General features: G+C 38.2%; 1 protein-coding gene across 3 annotated transcripts in view; it reads left to right on the top strand.

Annotated features, from left to right (window-relative positions):
- TRPC5 (transient receptor potential cation channel subfamily C member 5) overlaps positions 1-24,133 on the top strand; it is a 397,050-nt gene that overhangs the window by 133,028 nt on the left and 239,889 nt on the right. Inside the window, exon 1 of one of the 3 annotated variants that reach the window (XM_080653345.1) lies at positions 14,119-14,164. The exons of the other annotated variants lie outside the window; for them this stretch is intronic. The gene's annotated coding sequence lies outside the window, so the exon portion shown is untranslated. Of the gene's footprint in view, positions 1-14,118; positions 14,165-24,133 lie in introns of those variants that run through there. 3 annotated transcript variants of the gene reach the window in all.

Here is a 24,133-nt window from a genome sequence, read left to right as displayed (position 1 = left end):
CTTTACCCTGCTGAGTCAGAGTTCATTTTCTGCTCCTTCTTTTGCGGCATACAAGGCCCTTCCTGAATTGTGAGTAAAACTTGGCATTAACACCCAGATCCAAAGCAAGTTATTATATTCAAGGCTGAGCAGAGTCCTGAGAGTTTGGCTCCCTGAATAGTCAAGCTGTGAAGATGACAAAGGGAATTTAGAAAAGGTCTATGGCTGACAGAGTTTCCTAGGAGAAATAGCCCTGAGGATGACCATGTTAAGGATCCCTAAGTAGCCATGAATTTAATGAAAATATTGGGTACATGGGGGCAGGCAGGGGAGCAAGGCCCCACAAGGAAAAATAAGACTGAATTGAAGACAAACATTACCTTCTTGTTTTGCCGCACCCCGGAATCTGACTTCTTAAATTAGCCCCAAGTCAAACCTAATGAGTGGCAGCTAGTCCTCTTCTGCAGGAGCAGAGACACCCAAGGTAATGAACAAGACCCCTGGTGATTAGTTGTCCAAACTCAAAGTTATCCACCTTGTGGCTGTGACATTCTTCTGTAAAGTCTGATCCCAGCTCACCCACCTTGTAATGGCATTTGGACATTTGAAAGAACAAGACAACAGTAAAGCATCCAGATCAGAAGGCATGAGAAAGCATTTTAATGATGTGAATAAGCCAGGGTTATTGACTGGCAGTCAGACACTATGCTTATGATGACTGCACTGCCTACATGCCTGAATCACTTAGTTTCTATCATGATTAAGATTATGGTGACTCTCCCATTTATCAAACATTTAATATGTGCCAGATACTGTTATAAGTGTTTTACATGTATTAACTTATTTAATCTTCATAGTAACTTTATTAAGTAGTTATTGTTATGAATAAAAGAATGAAGCTCAAAGAAGTTAAGCACCTGGTTAAAGGTCACATAGCTAGTAAGTGACAATTGGGAACTTTCTGTCTCCAAAGCCACTTTCTATGTTTCTAAAATACAGTAGGGTCTGAGCAAAAATAAGTTACTTCTGCATGAAGATCTATCAATATTTTATCTTTTATTTGTAATTATAAGTATTGATGAGGTCTGTGGCAGGTCAAGGACCCTGCAGGTTGAGGATCAGGGAGGAAATGGACTAATGCCATTCATATTGTCCACTAAGGCACTCATCTCCCCACATATGTATAACCCAGACCCTCCTTACCAGGGTAACTAAGCTATGAGCATGTATATGGTGGGTTTCATCTTTGGTAGAGTGGAGGGCCTACTTTCTTTGTCAGGTGCCATTTAGAGAAGAGCTGGATACTTTATGAGACAGAAGACAAGTAGAGAATGAATAGTAGGACACGGAGTAGCTATTTGGTGAAATTCCTCTCCCCTAAGATCTCCCTATCACCCAGATGATTAGATCATGATGAGTGGCCTCCTTCATTCTGGTTCTTTACTATGGAGCTGTCCTAGTACTTATTAACAAGCAGACCTGCCACGCTGTACTGGAACTAAAACTTCTTTGATTCCTTTGGGTTCAGGCTATCCCTTTGTCAGAGCGACCTGGTTGGAGAGCAAGACTACCTACTGTGGAACCATTCCAAGGCTCTTATCTTAGAATAAGATTACCCAGAGTTCCCCTGTGTTCTAAGCAAAAGATTAGGGGGAAATGGACCAACGAATATAGGGAAAGCTATAAGTCAAGGTAATGAATCTGTTATACTGCCTGCCCCTCTCACACCTGAAATAACCTTCAGGATCCTCACATACTCTTAGGCATGGAAGAAGTCATTGTTGTGTGCTCTCTAACTCTAACCCATATAAGAAATCCCTTTCTTGTCCAAAGAAAGCAGATTGGATGAGAGTACACTTTGCATGCCTCTAGCTCCTAGGAACAAACTTTCAATAAATCTCTCTCAGAGAGGAAGTAAAACATAGCTTCATGGCTAAGGGAGAGACCAAGTCACTTCTGGGACAGCATCTAGTATCTATACTAATAATAGCCTAGGTGGCGTCACGCCCTCATGTTGTCACAAGATGGCCATCACAAGATGGCCAAGTGCACAGTGGAGGTGGGGCCCCTCCAGACAATGAGGCCTGGGGGTCCTGCGGCTCCACACAGTGCAGAGGAGGCCGGTCCCGGTGTCTCCACCACCTCGCGCAGAGGAGGCGGTTTCTGGCAGAGGAGGCTGGTCGCGGCAGGGGAGGGCAGTTGTGGGTGATCAGGCCAGCAGGGGAGCAGTTAGGCATCAATCAGGCCGGCAGGGGAGCTGTTTGGGGGCAATCAGGCAGGCAGGCAGGTGAGCGGTTAGGAGACAGCAGCCCCAGATTGTGAGAGGGATGTCCGACTGCTGGATCCCTGTGGGATCGGGCCTAAACCAGCAGTCGGACATCCCCCGAGGAGTCCTGGATTGGAGAGGGTGCAGGCTGGGCTGAGGGAAACCCCCCCACCCCATGCACGAATTTTGTACACCAGGCCTCTAGTAAATTAATAATATTCATACTCATATAAACACCAAACATGCAAGTGGAACTACATAGATTTCCAAAGCAAATTTATTATTCCCTCAAATTATCTTTTCTTCCTGATCCTTCCATTTAGTCACCCAGACTTCATTTCAGAGTTGTCACTGAAAATAGGAGATGAAAGAGAGAGGAACATTAATAAAATCCTGTTGATTCTACTTTCTTAATGAGGCTTTCATCTGTCCTTTTATTTCTAGCCCCATCACTAACCCAATACTCAACCTTATCTTCCACCACTCAATATGTTTTTGTCTCTATTTCTATCACCAGGGCTGGCTTCATGGGCATGCTACCTGTGCAGTCTCGCAGGGACTCACACTTGGTTTAACACTCTGCTGTCACCATCTTGAAAGTCTTAATAATTTTTAACAAGAGGTCCTTCATTTTAATTTTTCAATGTCCCCTACAAATTATCTAGTCAGTTCTTTCTGTCTTTCTGCATCTCTAGACCCATTTGACACATAATATTTATTATCAGAGTTTGTTTGCTAATGCCAATAATTATGTCCTAATGTCTCGATGGCTATCCAGTGCCTCTAGAACCAAACCCAAACTCCTCAACCAGTCCTTCTGTTACCTGGCCTCTGTCTAATATCCATCCATACATCCCATACAAGTTCCACTCACTCCAGAATTTGGGGTGGTTTTCCGTTTAACTAACTGCAGCTGGCTGATTAACAGCTCACATTTTGGAATCAGACCAGACCTGGCTTAGGGTCCAGTCATACATACTGGCTGTGTGACTTTGGGTAAATTCCTTAACCTCTCTGAACCTCAGTTTTCTCCTCTGTAAAAATGAGATGCCAATAGTGCCTGTCTCATTAGATTGGTGTAACAATTAAATAAGACAATAGAAACAAGCCTCTAAGCATAATGCCTGGCTACTAATATTGTTGTTTATTGTTGTAATTGTTACAAAGCTGAGTGATTCTAGAAGCCACCATGCCTTTGTTGCAGTCTAATCAGCCACATAGCTGGCTGGATTTTAAGTATCTGAGTGACCTGCCATATCCCTCTACTTCCCTGTGATGTACACCTCATATACTCTCCTTCAGTTATAGATCATCATAGTTTGCATGCTGGTGAGCTTCTCCCTCTCTTCTCCTTCTGCTAGTGTGGGAGCATCCTGATGGGCCTACAGAAGCTGCAGAGGCAGGCATGGAGAGCAAGTGGCACATTTGCCAATGAGGGCTTCTGAGGGAAGCAGATATGGGAACTTGCATTCAGGCTTTGAACACCACTCCTTCCCTTTCCAAGGCATATCCATTTCCCTGGCAACTCCATGGTGGATGTTGGGGGAGACACAGGGATTTGGGGTGGGCTTTGTCTAGGTATATGTATGCAATGGCTTTGGGAAGGTGCTCTAAATTATATCAGTGAACTCCAATTTTGTAGCAAAGGTTCATCCTGAGCTGCTGAAGTTGTTCACAAACTGTTAGGAAAGTGTCTCAGCCTATATGAAGAATAAGAGCCCCACTTCTGCATGGGTCCTTTGCTACAACCCAACTGTGGCGAAGAGACCAGTTTACAACAGTGTCACTCCCTGTTCCTTCCCAGCCACTTATAGATGTGTTTTGTCCTTCTCTTAAAACGAGGGTTCTCAACCCTGGCTGCATTAGAGAATCACCTGTGAAACTTCTGAAGCATACCAATGTTGGGTCACCCATGATACCAACTAAATCTGAAGGTCCAGGAGAGGGGCCCTGGCATTGGTGATATTGACAAGCTCCCTGGATGATTTTAATGTGCATCCTGGCCAAGAACCACTGGACTGGATAAGAATAGTAGCCTCTTAACTAATCTCCTGGTTTCCATGTTTTTCTCCTTTTTGAACATTGCTGTGTCACCTACTACTTGAAATAAAAAGTCCACATAAAAGTCCAATAGAAAGCCTCCCAATATGACCCCAGTCACTTTCCTGCCACCCTCACCCATTCACTCTACCCTCCAGTCCCATCCAGTTCTTTATCAGTGCACAGAGGCATCACCAAGATTAATCCCAATGCAATTTTGCTTGTACTGTTTTCTTGAGCTACTATGTCTCCCCTTCTTTGCCTAAGGAAGTCATTCTCAAACGTGAAAGCTAGTTACAACACAGATTGTTGGGCTTCACCCAAGAGTTTCTGATTCAATAGGTCCAAGTGAGCCTGAGATTTGAAAGTAACAAATTCCCAAAGCGATGTTGATGCTATTATTCAAAAGAATGCATTTTGAGAATCACCTGCATAGAAAAACCTTACCCTTTAGGTCTGGCCAGCTCAAATGCTGTCTTCACCACAAGGCCTTCCTTTACCCTCCCCCCCCCCGCCTCCACCTCCAAGGTGAAAGCAAGCATTTGTGCTCTGCACTCTTCTGGTGTTTTATTTGTGTCTCCTTTGATTATATTTGGTTTTATTTCTGTCTCCTCCATTAGACTTTAAGCCACTGAAGATGGATTTATGTTGCAGTCATGTTTGTATCCATTGTGATGCTTACTGCTACATTCCATAGTGAGAGAGCTCTGTAAATATGTATTGAATGAAGTTGTTTACTTTAAAATGTAGAGGGACCCTGTGTATGTGGGCATCTTCTGCAAACTGAACTTGAGTCACATAGAATAGCACCAATCTTCTTTGAATGTGTAGTGTAAGCCCCAAATGCTTCAGCTTTACCTTATGATTCAGCTTTAATGTCTATCTCACCCCTTCCTGAATTTCCAAAAGGCCTCTTTCAAAATGACATTGCAGTTCCAAGGAGAAATGACTCTAGCAGGACTTGCTCCTGGCAAATTTTAAGAAGGCACGTTTATCTTCACCATGTTTCCATCGCTCTTCACTGACTTCTGATTCCTACTCTCCCACTCCCAAGCACCAGGGTCTTCATGCTGGTTTCCAGCTATTCAAATGGCTTCACAGCAAAGGTTCCTGTGCTCCAGCCAGGCTTTTCTGCCTTCCTCACATGCCCTTTGATCTCTGTACTCTGCTAAGATACTATGTTGATAATAAAACCTCTAGCACTGTGGTTAAGAGCATGGGCTCTGGGGTCAAAGAGATCTTATGGATTACTGGATCTACCACTTACCAGCTATGTAATACTGGAAAAGTCATTAAACTTCTCTGGTGCTACATTTTCTCATCTGTAATAGAGGAATATCATGCACACCTTACAGGGTTATTACAAAGAATAAAATAAAATGATGTACATATATTAAATGCTCAATAAATAGTTGCTATTACAAATGCATTTAAACTGTATGATTAATACCTAGTGAAAGCTTGCCCAGTTATCTATTCCACCCACTCCCCATCCCAGAAAACCTTTGCAATCTAAAAACAACTTTGTCAGGGAGGGTCTCTGGGAAAAAAAAACACAAACATTTGCAGCCAGAACGATCTATTTTGTTTGTTCTTTAAGGGGTCTACTTCCTCTTTTTTATTTCCAACAGGATATCTGAATTAAATTTCATCTCCTACCTTCAATACTCTGACAGTGATCGTTCTGGGCTTTTTTTTTTTTTTTTTTTGTAAAATATAATTTATTTTGTAGAGCAGTTATAGATTCACAGCAAAATTGAGGGGAAGATACAGAGAGTTCCCATATACCTTCTGTCCCTACACACACTGCCCCTTCCCTACTATCAACATCCCCACCAGAGTGGTACATTTGTTACAATTGATGAACCTACAGTGGCACATCAAAATCATCCAAAGTCCATAGTTTAAACTAGGGTTCACTCTTGGTGTTGTACAATCTATAAGTTTGGACAAATGTATAATGACATTTATCTATCATATGATACACTTTTTGTGTATCATACAGAGTAGTTATACTGCCCTAAAAATCCTCTGTGCTCCACTGATTCATGCCTCTCCACCACTGATCTCAGGCAAGCACTGATATTTTTACTGTATCCATGGTGTGCTTTTTTCTTTTCCAGCATGTTATATAGTTGGAATCATACTGCTGTAGCCTTTTCACTTGGCTTCTTTTACTTAGTAATATGCTTTTACAGAATTGTCTTTTCAGAATATAAATTGGATCACTTTCTTCCTAGGATTAAGCTTTTTCTCATTGTTTCCCCTTTGTTTGTAGGACCAAACACAAAATCCTTAAATGGCCAAAAAGACATTGAATTTAGTGATTCTAAACTGGACCGTATTTGGAAATTTAGCGACTTTTTGGCTTTCCTAAATACCAAGAGGACAGTTTGGCATTTAATGGATGAACTACAGAGGCTAAACTTCCTGAAACTTTACATAAGCAAATTAGCAGCCCCCATCCCCATTGTAGAATTGTCCTACCCCAAATCCAATAGCACTCCCATTGAACTTTCCAGTTTCATCTCCCACCACTCCCTTGCTCTCTGGACTCCAGCCACTCTGGCCTCATTTCTAGTCCTTCATAGCACCTTGGACCTGCTCTTCTTTTCTGATCAGTCACTTAACTCCAACTGACCTTCAAATTTCAGTACAGGCAGTCCTCAAGTTATATCAGACTCGATGTACATCATTTCGTGGTTACATCACCATCTCCCATTTATTTATAAAAAAAATGTCCCATCATTTCAACATATGTACATATGTGCTTTATGTTTTTTATTATTTACTAGAGGCCCGTTGCATGAAGATTCATGCAATAGGCCTTCCTTCCCCTGGCTGCTGGCACCAGGGACCCAGGCCTTCGCTCCGGCCGCAGCAGAGAGGCCAAGCCTTGAGGTTTCTCCACTCTGGCCACAGCGGAGAAGCCAAGCCTCTTCAGTTTTCAGTCTTCAGTCTTCAGTCTTCGCTCCTCATCCACATATGCAAATTAACCCCCCATCTTTGTTGGGTTAATTTGCATACTCACTCCTTATTGTCTGGTGGGTGTCGCGAGGTACAGTCAATTTGCATATTTCTCTTTTATTGGTATAAATTTATCACAAGTAAAGGTCAGGAATTGTTATCTTTCTTTTAATTTTTTTTTTTTTTTTTACTGTTTCACTTCATTACTGCTGTGTATGCGCTCCATGTGACTTTGAGTGATGTAGGTACTTATGTAGGGGGGTTCTGACTTACAGCAAAGATGGCATTACGTAGTGCCATAGGAACGGATCTCCAGCGTAACCCAAGGACCTACTGTATAAGCAATATTTCTTCTTGGAGGTTTTCATTAACTTCCCATTATAGTGTACACTTTCTTAGAACTGTTTCTTTCCTTCAGAATATTTATCTCAGGTTATAATCATATACTCATTTGAGTAATTATTTGATTAACGTCTATCTCACCCATGAGATCAGAAGCTCCAGAAAACAGTGATCATATCTGGTTTTGCTCACCATTGTATACCCAGCACCTAGCCCAATGTTTAACTAGTAATAGTCTCTCTCTCTCCCTTTCTCTCTCTCTCTCATGAATGGCCACATAATTATCCCACGGTCTTTCTCAAGGCTTACGGGACAGGGGGCAGCCATCAACATGCTCTGTTTTCAGGGGTCTAGGAACAATTGTCTCCCACTTGACTCTTTGAGGTAGGAGGGACAACTGGACAGAGTAGAAAGGCTCTTCTCTTTAATTATTCTTCCTGTATTCAACTTTCTTAGAATGAAGTCGCAATGGTTGTTTCCAATTTCTTCCTGATTCCAAAATGCTACACATAGACATTCTGATTGATTGCCTGCTCCCAACTTTAATTATATTTTTAAAAAATGAAAGAGTGTATAAAGCATGTTGTCTGTTCACCTTTTTATGCTTTCAAGATGTGCAGAGTACCTGTCCAATTTTTTGAAATTTTGAAAAGACCCTGTCAAGAGAGTCTAACAGTATGGAAATATGGTGAAAGTGGTGGAGCCCCTTATACCTCAACTCTCTAGTGAGCTCTACATTGAAAATCAAACAGCAGGCTGCTTCAATTCTAATTGGTTTAAAGTTGGTTTGTTTGTCTTTTTAATGCCATAATCTAGGCAACCAGAGAGAAAAAGAAAGAATGAATGTTATGCATAGGTGTACAATGGGAGAGGAGCTACTGAGAAGAGCAGAAACATACTTCATGGGCACTGGACCCAGGAAACAGTGTGTCAATTAGTAGAGAAAGTGGTGACACAGAGCATTATGATGTAGCTATTGGGATGTCTGCTATTTGAAGACATTTCCTGGACCTCTAGGAAGTAGCATTAGGCTGAGGTCAGGGTTAGAAAAGCTGATTCCCACTTGCTTTACCCATTCTCACCCCAAAAACCTAAGTTCAGGGAAACTGCCTTGCCCCTCCTTCCCAGTCCTTAGGTTATAATTTGGGCTAGAAACTAAGAGGCTGGAGCCTATTCCCTGAATCATTTACTCTGGCAACTTAGTGTTGCTCCTTGTATATGTAAAACCATAAGAAATAACCAAAGAACTTATATTCATATATGCATTGTCCATGGACACAGACAATAGGGTGGTTAAAGCCTAGGGCAGAGGCAGGAACCTCGAGGGGGGTTGCAAGGGGATAAGAGGAGTGACATCTATAATACTCTCAACAATAAAGATTTATTTAAAAAAAAAACACATTAAGAAGTGGCTCAGCAAGTTCTGGTGGACCTGTGGTTTGTAAAGCACAGCATTCCCGCCCCCCTCCCCCCACCTCAAACCTCATTGTGACTTATCTGATTATATGGATTTAACACAGATGGGAAAAATAGAGTCTTCCTAATTTTTAAATTCCCTCCACTCCAGAGCATAAATTCACATCCCTAAAAAAGATTTGTGAATCAAACATTTTATTTGAAACTGGAAGTTCAAAAATTAAAAAAATCCAAAGCTTCAGTAACTTTGTAAATAGCTTTAGGTTTCTTTTATTTTCCTACACTTGCCCACTGTAAATTTTTTTCAAGTTGTAATGTTAATTTTTAACATATGCTTTTATTGATTTTTTTAGAGATGAAGAGAGAGAGAGAGAGAGAGAGAGAGAGAGATCTATGTAAGGGAAAAACATCAATCTGTTGTCTCCTGCATGCACCCTGAACGGGATCAGATCCAAAATTAGAGCATGTGCCCAGACCAAGAATCTAACCAGTGACCTTTTAGTACACAGGACAATGCTCAACCAACTGAGCCACACCAGCCAGAGCAGAATATTAATTTTTTTAAATAGGAAAGTTTTCATCAATTGTTATTTTTCAAGGTGCTACCACACAAAGGAAAAAAATCAGAATAAAGAAGGCATTTTTCTTTAAAAAGATAATGATTGCTCTGTGTAAAAACATTAAAAATACAGAATTATATCAAAGTAAAAGTCTATTTTTCCCTTCTCTTGCTCCCATCTTCCTCTGCCAAAAAAGACATTGTTAACAGTTTGAACCTTTTGAAATATGTTATTTAATAAAAGTATTGAATAGACTCTTCAGAATGATTTTTAAATGCAGCCAGCGGGCACTCAGGACTCACCACCAGTCTCTTAGCTTGGAAGAGTGTAGCCACACAATAAAGCAATTGTACTACCAAATTGTGATCCCCAAGGGCTTTAGTTAATATTTCCCCCATGAGCTCCAAGTTTTTTTTTTCTGTAGTTTGCCTACCAAACTGATTTTATCAGGTAAAATTTTATTTTTTCCACTCTCCAAGAATTAAAGCCAAATATAACTTGTCCTGGAATGAGGTTATCATAGAATATAAGTTGTTTCTTAGAGTAAAAAGACACTAGTGATTGATATTACTTTTTTAAGATCATGTATTGATTCATTCATTCAATAAATAATTATTGAAGAATCAAAATATTCCAGGCACTGGGGAAAAAGCAGTGAGCAAAACCACCAAAGTACCTGTCCTGGAGGAGAAGGTATTTTTGATGAGGTGAGACAGACAATGGTTAATAAACAAATAACAAATATTTCAGTTGGCGATAAATGCTATGGAGAAAACCTAAGAGAGTAAGGTGGTGGGGGACTTTTAGGGGGTGGAATGCTGTTTTATATTATATCATCAGGAATAGTCTCTTTAAGTCCAATATTTAAGCAGAGATCTGAAGGAAGTGTGGAAATGAACTAAGGGTGTATCTGGGAGAACATTCCTGGCAGAAGGGACAGCAAGTGAAAGGATCCTGAGCCAGAGTATGTAATTGGCATGTGTGTTTTTAAAAATGCTACTAGTATTCCAGTGTGACTGAAACACAACAAGCAAAGTGGCAAAGTAACAGATGAGATCAGAGAGATAGCTAAGAGCAGATCATTCTTGCCCTTTCCTATGAATCAGCTGGGAGTCAGAGGAGGGTTTTTAGCAGAGGAGAAATGTGATCTAACTTATGTTTAAAAAGAATCATTTTGAGTGCTGTTTGAAGAAAAATTCTGGATGGGGAGGGGCGAGGCAGGTTTCGTGGGGTAAAGGAAAGAAACCACAAGGTCACGTAGGATGCTGTTGTGATCATTCAGGTGAAAGGAGATAGAGGCTATTGACCAGATGGTACCTGAGAAGGCAATGAAAACTGATCAGATTCTAGAAATATTTTGAAAATAGAACTGATGGATTGACTATGAGGTGTGAAAAAATAAGAGGAATTAAATATTCATTCATTTATTCAACAGATATTGACTGAGCACCTTCTATGTACCAGATACTGTTCTGTGTGCTTGGGACGTGGCAGTGAACAAAGCAAACAAAATTCCCTGCCTTCATGGAGCTTATATTCTAGTAGAAAATAATAGCTAAGACTTATTAAGCACTTTGCTTTCTTAACTCATTTAATCCTTACCACAACCCAGTAAGGTGTGTGTGTGTGTGTGTGTGTGTGTGTGTGTGTGGTATTAACTACATTTTTCAGATGATTACCCTTACAAAGAAGGTAATTAATTTCTTTCAAGTCTTGCAACTGGTAAGTAGCAAAGCCTTGTTTCAAACTCAGAAACTTCTTCTGTTAGAGAGTCTGAATTCAAACCACTATACTCCAGGGCCTCTCTACCAGGCCAGTAGTCCCACGCCAGAAGTCAAACCTGGACCCCCTATATGCAAATAGGATTCCTAATTACTAAATGCCTCAAAGTTTTTTGGCCTGAAAAACTATAAGAATGTGTTTGCCATTTACTTGATTCTGAACGTAAATTAGTAGCTTGGGTCTATTGCCTGAATTTTGTGCCCCCCTCCCCCAATTCATATAATTAAACCCTAAGTTCAATGTGATGCTATTTGGAGATGGGGCCTTTAGAAGATTAAATTAGAGTTAAATTAGGTCATGAGGGTGGTCCTCACGATGTGACTAGTGTCCTTATAAAGAGACACCAGAGTGAGAACATATGAGGACACAGCAAGGAGGTTGTCTGCAAACCAGGAAGAGGGCCCTCACCAGGCATGGAATCAGCCAGCACCTTGATATTGGACTTCCATTCTTCAGAACTGTGAGAAATAAACTCCTGTTGTTTAAGCCGCCCAGTCTATAATATTTTGTTATGGAAGCTCACTGACTAATATACACTTGGGCATAGAAATATTTGGGCCAATGAATACTCTTTAAAATGTCCTGTATTGTTTAACACAAAATGTTGTGCCACAGGACCATACATGTATTAGCTCTAATGATCCACTAGAATGGCTAAGTAGAATTCAAAAGGGCAGAAGTTATCAGGCCTGCTGAGAAGCTGACACACTGCCAGGCAAATCAGGAGGCATTGGTCAGTGAAATTGCCCTGGGATTCTTCCATAGAAATCTTCCATCAAAATGGTGGAAAGGAATGTGTCGTAATGAAAGTGAAAAATAGGCCTGAGTTTTGGAGATATAATGGTATAAATTGCTTGCATTTTGTTGAATGTTTACTATGTTGTAGGCTCTGTGCTAAGTGCTGAAAATGTACTACCTTACCTAATCTTCTCAATAACCCTTAGAGGAAGATATTAGAGATATTCATGATTAGTGCCTGTTTACTGATCTGTGACTTGGGGTCCATAATGCCAAACTTCAATTTCAGGCTGACATCAGGCTAACTACAGTAAGAAGAGTGATGATAAAATTTTCCCTGACTTACAAAGCTAATGTAAAAAAAAAATCAGCTGGGCCAATCGGTTTCTTCTCTTTAGAAACAAAAGATGCAGATTATTTATCAAATAGACTGAACCCTAGGGATCTTTTGAGCTTCTGTGTATTAGAAAAATGGGTTTGGTGTTTATAAGCTTTTGAAAAAATCTCTAATTTATCCAATAGAGTGGTTTTCAGGCTATGAAAAAGGTAGCAGAACCAGTCAACAGCTAAATTCATTTCTTAAATAAAACCTACCCAAAGTATTTATTGATGAATGAATCTATAAGTGATAGATTGCTACCAAGTTCTTAGAAAATGATTCATAGGAATCTTAAAGGGCTTTTCTTTCTCAAATTTATGTATTTATTAACTTTGTTCATTTACTCAGTTTCCTCCACCCACACATTAACCTAACATTTTCACTCTAAGTGGGAATTAAAAACTTGGAGTGAAGAAAAATTGTGTGAACATCTGGGCCCTAGCAGACCACTACTCTTGGCTACTATCACCCATCCAGCCAATTCCCAGGCCTGTTTATGAAATGGAATGATGAGGAAAGAAGATTAACATCATTTAAATGGTGAGAGAATTCAAAGCAGTATAACATGAGGTTGTTCTATATGGTACAGCCGATATGCATAGAATAGAGAGGAGAGGCCAGTGTGCACAAAGGTGGTCAGGGACGGCTTTTAAAAGGAGGAGCTGGACATAGGCTCAGAGGAGAAGGGATAAGTATTCCAAATGCATCTAACCACTGGGATAACTGTAGGTTAGAGGCAGGAATGAGTGTAGCAAATGTAGTGGGTATAAAGGGAAAGATAAGGCATCCAGTATTCAGGGTTGGGTGTATCTAACAGCCATGCATTGCTGACCTAAAAGAGATAGAAACACAGAAAGGAAAGAGGAGTGAAAGTATTTGCCAACTAGTTCTTTTGTCTTTTTGCCACAATACATGGTAATCAGATGTCTGGTGCTTTTAATTTCAGATAAGCCTTTGTCTACCCATCAAAGAAAAAGCAATTCTGCTTAAAGCAGCTTCTATTAGTAACAGCAGTTTCCATAAAAGAAAAGTAAGCAGGGGGAGAAAATTCTGCAGGGAAAACATTTTTCCTTGATTTTCCTGTCAAAGGTTAAGTGTTCTATAGTGAGAAATATTCAAGACTCAACCTCTCTGTAGTAGATCATCTGGCAGTCAAGCACTTTTGATCTCCAACTCCTATTTTGAAAGCAAAACATAGTTCATGCAGGAGCCCAGAAAACAAGGAATCATTTAAGAGAACTGAATCCATCTTCACTTGCTTTGTCACAGACCCTCAGTCTTGAACTAGATCTTAAATGTGATCTGCCCTGATCTTCCAGGACAAAATTTAGCCAAAGTAAGCTCCTGGAGGTCACTTGTTCATCTCCCTATCTCAGGGCCATTTTAACATAAACTGTTTATTTCGAGAATAGTGTGAAGCTCCATTCCAATAGAATTTTGAGAGGCTGCTGCAAACTTCCATTACTGAATTTTTCCTTTCAGCTTGCAGGCATAGAATTTTGGAGTTCACAGGGAACTTAGGGACTACTTATTCTAACACTCTCCATTTTTAGAAGAATATTTTTATTTTAAAAAATTATTTAGAAAGTAAAGAAAATTAGAATTTTTTATTTTTTATTTAATATAGAATGTTACAGAGAAAGCTGATGATCTCCTCCCAATCTGGGACACATCCTTGTGAATCTCCCCTTAGAGGTAAGAACTATTACCAGTTTGCTGATTTTCCTTTCAGACCATTTTTGGTATTTCTACACACATAAAAACATGTAGTATTATTTTTGTATGTTTTAATTTGTTTTCAAATATATCATGCTTCCTGGCTTTTTTTATTCAGCATTGTTTTGAGATCTAGATCATTCCTTTTAACTGTTATTCAATATTCCATGTATGAAAGTGTCACATTTTCTTTATCCACTTCCTTCTTGATGGACATTTACAAATCTTTTTTATGAGGCTTATGAGAATGGAGGATTAGAGAAGTTAAAACATTGGCCCAAGGTATGTTTCAGCACAGCTGGAGCTAGAATTCACATTTTAAATGAGAGGCAGATTAATTTCTCTAAAGTTCACCGTTCAGGCTCACTCATGAAAGCTTTAGTTGGTTCAATTTGAAATTGGAGCATTGGCTTAAAAAGTGTGAAAATTCTAAGCTTTAATACTTTCCAGAGCTGGTGATCCCAACAACCGTAATGCATGACCTGTGTACAGAAGAGCTTTGGGGCTCATCCCTGGGAGAAAAAAAAAAAAAAGCTGGGACAAAGCTTACTTCTGAACAATTGGAAATATGCAGAAACACTGTAGGTTCTGAGAAGCATTATACCAAAGCCCAAAATATTTCTTCTACCTTTGTTCTGTAGTCTGAAAAACCTTCCTTTCAGAGTTATAGTTTAGGATCTTGAAGGTTTTTCCATCCATAAAATTGCTCTTGACTTACCCTGATAGTTAAGTTAAGGTAATATCAATCATTACAGGCAGTTGATGACTTGCTAGAATAAAGTCATTATAGAAAATGGACATATATCCAGGTCAGTGGTCAGAATGAAGCAAAAGAAAGGAGAAAGGAAACTAAAAATGGAACTCCCATTTTACTCAGTGATCCCACTTCTAGGAATATATCCCAAGAAACTAGAAACATCAATCAGAAAGGATATATGCACCCCTAGGTTCATAGCGGCACAATTAACCATAGCTAAGATTTGGAAACAGCCTAAGTGCTCATCAGCAGATGAGTGGATTAAAAAACTGTGATGCATCTACACAATGGAATACTATGCTGCGGTAAAAAAAGAAGGAATTCTTACTATTTGGATGGAACTGGAAAGCATTATGCTAAGCGAAATAAGCCAGTCGGAGAAAGATAAATATCACATGATTTCACTCATTTGTGGAATATAATGAACAACATAAACTGATGAATAAAAACAGATCCAGAGACAGAGAAGCATCGATCAGAACATCAAACCTCAGAGGGAAGGTAGGGGAGGGTGGGGGTAAGGGGGGGAAATCAACCAAAGGACTTGTGTGCATGCATATAAGCATAACCAATGGACACAGACACCGTGGCGGGGGGGGGGGGGCGTGAAGGCATGAGTGAGGGAGTGAGGGGTGGGGGGATAAGGACACATATATAATACCTTAATCAATAAAGAAAAAAATGAAGAAAGGAGAAATGAAGAAAAATTACTTTTATTGATTGCCTGCTATGCTTTAAGCAATGTGCTAAGTACTTTACATATATATTATTACAATGAAATTATTGATGCTACTTTTCATATTAGGAAACAAGAGCTCAGAGAGATTAAATGGCATTCCCAAATTTCATTTGTTCATTCATTCATCCATTCATTCACTCAACAAAATTTTTCCAAGCTAATATTACTATGTACTAGATGCTGTGCTAGGTGAGAAAATATAATGGTTAGCATGACAGACCAGGTTTTTGTTCTCATGGATTTGAATCCATGAGAAGCTATGTATCATGGACAATGAAAGATTAGTAAGTATCTAGAAGTTTAATTTGAATCTATAACAGACCTACTTCAGAATGAAAGAAACACACAGACTAAAAGTTAAGAGAAGGAAAAAGATATTTCATGAAAATGGAATGAAAAAAAGCTAGTGTTTCAATACTTACACTAGATAAGATAGGCTTTAAAACAAAGGCTATAATAAGATACAAAGAAGGACACTACATAATGATAAAAAGGGGTCAATCCAACAAGAGAATATAACCATCATAAACACTTATGCACCCAATATAAGAGTACCTAAATATATAAAGCAAATCCTGATGGACATAAAGGGAAAAATAGAATTATAGTAAGGGGTTTTAACACCCCCATTGACATAAATTGAAAGATCTCCCAAACAGAAAATCAGTAAGAGAACAATAGCCTTAAATAGAACACTAGATCAGATGGATTTAATTTATATCTTCAGAGCATTTCACCCCAATGCAGCAAGCTATATATTATTTTCAAATGCATATAGAAACATTTTTTAGGATAGAACACATATTAGGACCCAAAACAAGTCTCAGTAAATTTAAGAAGATTTAAATCATAACAATCTTCTTCTCTGGCCATAATGGTATGAAACTAGAAATCAATCTCTCTCTCTCTCTCTCTCTCTCTCTCTCTCTCTCTCTCTCTCTCTCTCACACACACACACACACACACACACACACACACACACACACACACACAAATAACAAAGACATGGAGGCTAATTAACATGTTACTAAAGAATAAATGGGTTAACAATGAGATCAAGGAAAAAATGAAAAGATACCTCAAAACAAATGAAAATGAGAACACAACAAGCCAAAATCTATGGGACACAGTGAAAGCAGTCTTAAGAGGAAAGTTCATAGAATTACAAGCCTACCTCAAGAAACAAGAAAAATCTCAAAAAAGCAATCTAACTTTAAATTTCAAGGAACTAGAAGTAGAACAACAAACAAAGCTCAATGAGTAGAAGAAATGAAATAATAAAGATCAGAGCTGAAAAAATAAAAAAAGTCTTAAAAAATGTCAGTGAGACCAAGAGCTGGTTGTTTTAAAAGATAAACAATTGATAAACCTTTAAGCAGATTCATAAAAAAAAAGAGAGAGGACCCAAATAAATAAAACTATAAATAAAATAAAGCAAGTAACAACTGATACCACAGATATACAAAGGATTATACAAAATATTTTGAACAACTATAGACCAAAAATTGGACAATCTGGAAGAAATGGATAAATTCCTAGAAACATACAATCTCCCAAACTGAATCAAGAACAGAAAATCTGAGCAGACTGATGACAACTAATGAAACTGAACCAGTAATAAAAATAAACTTCCAAAAGCAAAAGTCCTGGACCAGATGGACTCACAGGTGAATTTTATTGAAGACTGAGAGAATAACTAACACTTATCCTTCTCAAACTATTTCAAAAAATTCAAGAGGAGAGAAGACTCCCAAATTCATTTTATGAGGTCAGAAATATCCTAATTCCAAAACCAGATAAAGACACTACAAAGAAAGAAAATTATAGGCCCATACCATTGATGAACATAGATGCAAAAATCCTTAAGAAAAACCAGTGGGGAGCCCTAGCTGGTTTGGTTCAGTCGATAGAGCTTCGGCCTGTGGACTGAAGGGTCCCAGGTTCAATTCCGGTCAAGGGCACATGCCCAGGTTGCGGGCTCAATACCCAGTAGGGGGCATGCAGGAGGCAGCCAATCAATGATTCTCTCTCATCATTGATGTTTCTATCTCTCTCTCCCTCTCCCTTCCTCTCTGAAATCAATAAAAATACATTAAAAAACAACAGTGGGGATTGTGGCTGAGTGACACAAAGGTTGCTGGGGACCCAGGCAATTCCTATTAAAGGGCCAGTACACTGACTTAGATTTGCTCCCTCTGAGCTCCAGTGCTGGGATAGTGGCTTTGGGGGATCTAGAGACATATGGGGAGGAACTGGATTGTCTGGCCTCTGGGCAGAGATTTGGGGTCAGCTTTCTCCCAGATGCAGGTGCTCCCAGGGGACATTGTACCTGTGCTGGGACCTCCCCCATGACAGAGCTGACTGACAGCCATATCTGAGTTTCCAACAGCTTGGCTCACACTGTTTGCTCCACTGTGGTGATTCCCTGAGGCCCTGCCCATGTAATTTGCAGCCTTACCCAAGTTTTTTGCTACAGCTTTTCTATATGAATGGCCTGTCTTGGCTCAAGGATTCAGACTTTCCTAAAATCTCTCGAACAAGCAGCAGCTGGCATCCATGTTGACCATACCTATCAAGAAGAGGCCCAAAACCCAGCACTAATACCAGCCTGCCTTACTTCACAGCTTGGCTTCACCTGGGCACTTCCAAGTCCAATACAAGTAGCAGCCATCTGCAGATAGCTCTGTAGCTCCTACGAGGTGGCCTCAGGCAGTGACTGACTTGGCACTTCCTGAAAGCCTCCAGAGGGGAACTGGGTTAAAAAGATGAAGGGACTGAGAAGTACAAATTGGTACTTACAAAATAATCATGGGGATGTAAATTACAGTATAGGGAATATAATCAATAATATGGTAATAACTATGTATGGTGCAGGTGGGTACTGGAAATATCAAGAGGGAAACTTTCTAAAGTATATTATTGTCTAACCACTATACTGTACACTTGAAACTAATACAAAATAATATTGAATGTAAACTGTAAAAGTAATCTTTAAAAAATAATTTGTGTTTTTTAATATCTTCAATGTCTATTTAACTTGCATCTTAAAACAGCTTCATTGAGATATAATTTGTATTTGGTATACAAATTGCCCACTTAAAGTATTCAGTCATAGTTTTTATATATCCAATAGATATGTGCAACAATCACTACAATAAATTTTAGAACTTTTTTTCTTTACCTTAAAAAGCAACCATATACCCTCTAGCTATGATCTTCCAAGTGTCACCTCTTTCTCAGCCATAAATAACCACTGATCTACTTTCTGGCTCTATATATTTGCCTATTCTGAACATTTCAGACAAATTGAATCATATATTATGTGATTTTTTTTTGCCTGACTTCCTCCACTTAGCATAATGTTTTAAAGTTTTGTCCAAGTTGTTGCATGTATTAGTACTTCTTTCTTTTTATGGCCAAATAATATTTTTAGAACGGATATAACCATATTTTGTTTATCCACTCATCACTTAATGGACATGTAGGTGGCTTACAACTTTTGGTTATTATAAATACTGCTTCTATGAGCATTCATGTACAAGTTTTTATATGAATACGTTTTCAATTCTCTTTGGTATATACTTAGAACTAGAATTGCTGGATTATATAATAACTCTATTAGTAACTCTATTTTATTTACTATTTGAAGAACTGTTAAACTGTTTTCCAAAGTGGCTGCTCCATTTTACCTTACTTACAGCAGTGTATGAAAGTTCTGATTTCTCTATATCCTCATCAATATCTGTTACTATGTGACTTACAGTCATCATAGTGAAAGTTATCCCATTGGTATTTGATTTGCATTTGCCTGATGACTAATGACATGCCACATCTATTCATGTGCTTATTGGCCATTTATATATCTTCTTTGTAGAAAAGTCTAAGTTCTTTACACATTTTTATTTGGTTATTTGCCTTTTTACTGTTGAGTTATGAGTTCTACATATTTTAGATACAAAATTCCTTATCAAATATATGATTTCCAAACATTTTCTTCCATTTTTTGGCTTCTCTTTTCATTTTCTTGGTAGTGCCCTTTGAAACATAGAAGTTTTTAACTTTGATAAAGTCAAATTTATCTATTTTTTTGGCTGTTTCTTGTACAACAATCCTTTGCCGAAACTGAGGCTGTGTAGATTTATCCCTATTTTTTATTCAAAGGTTTTATGGTTTCAGATCTTAGATTTAGGTATATGATTCATTTTCAGTTAATTGTTTAAATGCTGCATGTGAGCTACCTACAAAACAAAAAGCCAACTTACTGAATGGGAGAAGATATTCATCAATGATGCATCAGATACGGGGTTAATATGAAAAATTTATAAAGAACTCAGACAACTCAACACCAAAAAAACACAAACAATCCCATTAAAAAAATGGGCAGAATACCCAGCCAGCATGGCTTAGAGGTTGAGCATCAACCTATAATCCAGGAGGTTACGGTTCGATTCCTGCTCAGGACACATGCCTGGGTTGCGGGCTCCATCCCCAGTGTGGGGAGTACAGGAGGCAGCCGATCAATGATTCTCTCTCATCATTGATGTTTCTATCTCTCTCTCCCTCTTCCTTTCTCTCTGAAATCAATTTTAAAAAATGGGCAGAATACCTGAATAGACACTTCTCCAAAGAGGACATATGAAAAGATGCTCAATGTCACTAATCATTAGGGAAATGCAAATTAAACCTCACAGATGTCAGAATGGCTATCATAAATAAATACATAAATAAATATAAACTAGTGTTGGTGAGAATGTGAAGGAAAGGGAACTGTTGTACACTGTTGGTAAAATTGCAAATTGGTATAGCCACTATGGTATGGATGTTCCTTAAAAAATTAAAAATGGGTCCATCCATTCAGTGTGGCTCAGTGGTTGAGCATCAACCCAGGAACCAAGAGGTTGCCAGATCAATTCCCAGTCAGCAAACATGCCCAACTTGTAGGCTCAATTCCCAGTAGAGGCCATGCAGGAGGCAGCCTGGGGGCCATGCAGGAGGCAGCCAATAGATGACTTTCCTCTCTCATCAATGTTTCTATCTCTCTATCCCTCTCCTTCCCCCTCTCTCTAAATATCAATAAAAAATTAAAAATGGAAATACCTTATGACCCAGCAACTTCATTTTTGAGTATTTATCCAAAGAAATCCAAAACACTGATTTGAAAAGATAGATGCATTCCTGTGTTCATCACAGCATTATTTACAATATCTAAGCTATGGAATCACCACAAGTGTCCATCAACAGATGAGTGGCTAAAGAAGAGTGGTACATAAATACAATGGAATATTACTCAACCATAAAAATAATGAAATCTTACCATTTGTGGCAACATGGATGGACTATTGTGCTAAGAGAAATAAGTCAGAGAAAGACAAATTCCATATTATTTCACTTATATGTGGAATCAAAAGAACAAAATGAACAAACAGAACAAAAACAGACTCATCAATACAGATAATAGACTGATGGTTGTTTTATAGGAGGGGGTTTGGGAGCCTGGTTGAAAAAAGGTGAAGGGGTGAAGAAGTGTACATTAGTAGTGACAAAATAGTCATTGGGATGTAAAGTACAGCATATGGAGTATTGCCAATAATATTGTAATAACTATGTATGGTGCCAGATGAGTTCTAGAATTATTGGGGGGATCACTTTATAAATTATTTAAATGTCTAACTACTATACTGTACACCTGAAATTAATATAAAATAATATTGAGTATCAACTATAATTGAAAAATAAATTAAATTTTGCATGTGTCTATTCAGTTATCCCAACAGTATAGGATTGTTTTATTGAAAAGACAATCCTATCCACACTAAATGGCCTTAACACCCTTGTCAAAAATCAGTTTACTATAGACAATTGGCTCATGCAATTAAAAAGGCTGAGAAATTCAGACCCAGGAAAGTTTATGGTATAGTTCCAATCCAAATTTAAGTTCCTGAGAATCAGGAAAGTCAATGGTATAAGATTCAGTTCAAGTCTGAATTCAAAGACAAAAGACTGATGTCCCAACTTGAAGACTGGCAGATAGATTCTTTCATACTCAGCCTTTTATCCTATTCAGGCCTTCAGCAAGTTGAATGAGGCCTATCCACATTGGGAAGGACAATCTGCTTTACTCAGTTTATCAATTAAAATGTTAATCTCATAAAGAAATATCCTCACATACACACCCAGAATTAATATTTAACCAAATATCTGGGCACCCCATGATCCGGTCCAGTTGACACATAAACTTGACTATCACAGCATACAATTGTTCATATTATTAATCCTTTTTATTTCTGGAAGTTGGTAGTTATATCCCTTCTTTTTTTAGTGCTTTTAGAAATTTGAATATTCTCAAATTTTTCCTTACTCACCATAGCTAAAAGTTTGTCAGTTTTTTTAGTCTTTTCACATATTTGATTTTTGTTTTTTTTTTGTTTTCTCTATGGTTTTTCTATTGTCTATTTATATCAACTTTAATATTTATTATTCTTTTCCTTTTACCTTCTTTGTGTTTAGTTTTCTCATATTTTCCTAGTTTTTCCAGGTGGATATTTAGTTATTCATTGGAGATTTTTTTCTTTGATAGTATAGTTGCTTATAGCTATAAATTTTCTTTGAGCATTGCATTAGCTGAATTCCATATGTTTCAGTATACGTTGTATTTCATTTTAATTCATTTCAAGGTACTTTATTTTTTCCCTTATGATTTATTCTTTGACCCACTTGTTACTTAGGGATGTGTTGTTTAATAGTGATATATTTGTGAATTCCTGGTGGTTCCTCAAAACATTAAGAATAGAGCTACCATAAGACCCAGCAATCCCTCTCCTGGGTATATACCCAAAAAAAAACCCTCGAAATTATGTATTCCCAAAGATATATGCACCCCTATGTTCATTGCAGCATTATTCTCAGTGGCCAAGACATGGAAAACACCAAAGTGCCATACGATAGAGGACTGGATAAAGAAGATGTGGTACATATCACAATGGAATACTACTCAGCCATAAGAAAGGATGAAATAGCTCCATTCACAACAACATAGATGGACCTTGAGAACATTATGCTAAGTGAAATAAGTCAGTCAGAAAAAGCTTAGAACTATATGATTTCACTTATATGGGATATAAAACTGAAACTCATGAACACAAACAGCAGTGTGGTGATTGCCAGAGGGAAGAGCATGAGGGAGAAGGGGGTCATAATATATGGTGAGGAGAAGATTTGACTTTGGGTGGTGGGCACACGGTGGAATATACAGATCTTGTAACATAGAAACCCACACCTGAAACCTATATGTTCTTGTTGACCAATGTCACCCCAATAAAGAATTGTGAGGAAAAACACCTTATCAAATGTAGCATTGGTAAATATGTTCTCCCAGTCAGTAGATTGTCTTCATTTTGTTATGGTTTCTTTGCTGTGCAAAAACTTCTTTGTTTGATGTAGTCCCATTTGTTTATATTTTCTTTGTTTCCCTTCCTTGAGGAGATATATGAGAAAAAAATTGCTAAAAGAAATGTCCAAGATTTTGCTGCCTATATTTTCTTCTAGGAGTTTTATAGTTTTGATTCTTACATTTAAATATTTAATCCATTTTGAGTTTATTCTTGTATATGGTATAAAATGGTGGTCTAGTTTTATTTTTCCATGTATCTGTCCAATTTTTCCAACACCATTTATTGAGTTGACTGTCTTTACCTGATTATATGTTATTGCCTTCTTTTTCAAATGTTAATTGACCACATAGGCATGAGTTTATTTCTAGGCTCTCTATTCTATTCCATTGTTATATATGGCTGTTTCTATGCCAGTACCATATTGTTTTGATTACTGTAACCTTGTAGTATAGTTTGATATCAGGAAGTGTGATTCCTCCAACTTTATTCTTCTTTCTCAAGATTGCTGTGGCTATTTGGGGTTTTATGCAGTTTCATATAAATTTTTGGATTATTTAATCTAGCTAATTGAAACATGCTATTGGTTTTTGAATAGGAATTGTCTTGAATCTATAGATTGCTTTGCATAATATGGACATTTTAATAATGTCAACTTTTTCTACTTATGAGCATGGTATATGCTTCCATTTATTTGTATCTTTCTCAAATTCTTTCTTCAGTGTTTTACAATTTTCTGAATACAGGTCTTTTACCTCCTTGGTTAAATTTATTCCTCGGCATTTTTTAAATAGTTTTATTGACTTCAGAGAGGAAGGGAAAAGGAGAAATAAGAAACATCAATGGTGAGAGAGAATTATTGATTGGCTGCCTTCTGCACACCTCCTACTAGGAATTGAGCCCAAAACCCTGGCATGTGCCCAGACCAGTAATCAAATTCTGACTTCCTGGTTCATAGGTCAAAGTTCAACCACTGAGCCACATCTGCCAGGCTCCTCAGTATTTTTTTAATGCAATTATAAATGAAATTGTTTCCTTGGATTACTTTTCGATAGTTTATTATC

Source organism: Plecotus auritus (assembly GCF_963455305.1).
Source record: "Plecotus auritus genome assembly, chromosome: X".
Taxonomy (NCBI): Eukaryota; Metazoa; Chordata; class Mammalia; order Chiroptera; family Vespertilionidae; genus Plecotus; species Plecotus auritus.
This window is presented reverse-complemented; position numbering and strand designations above follow the sequence as displayed.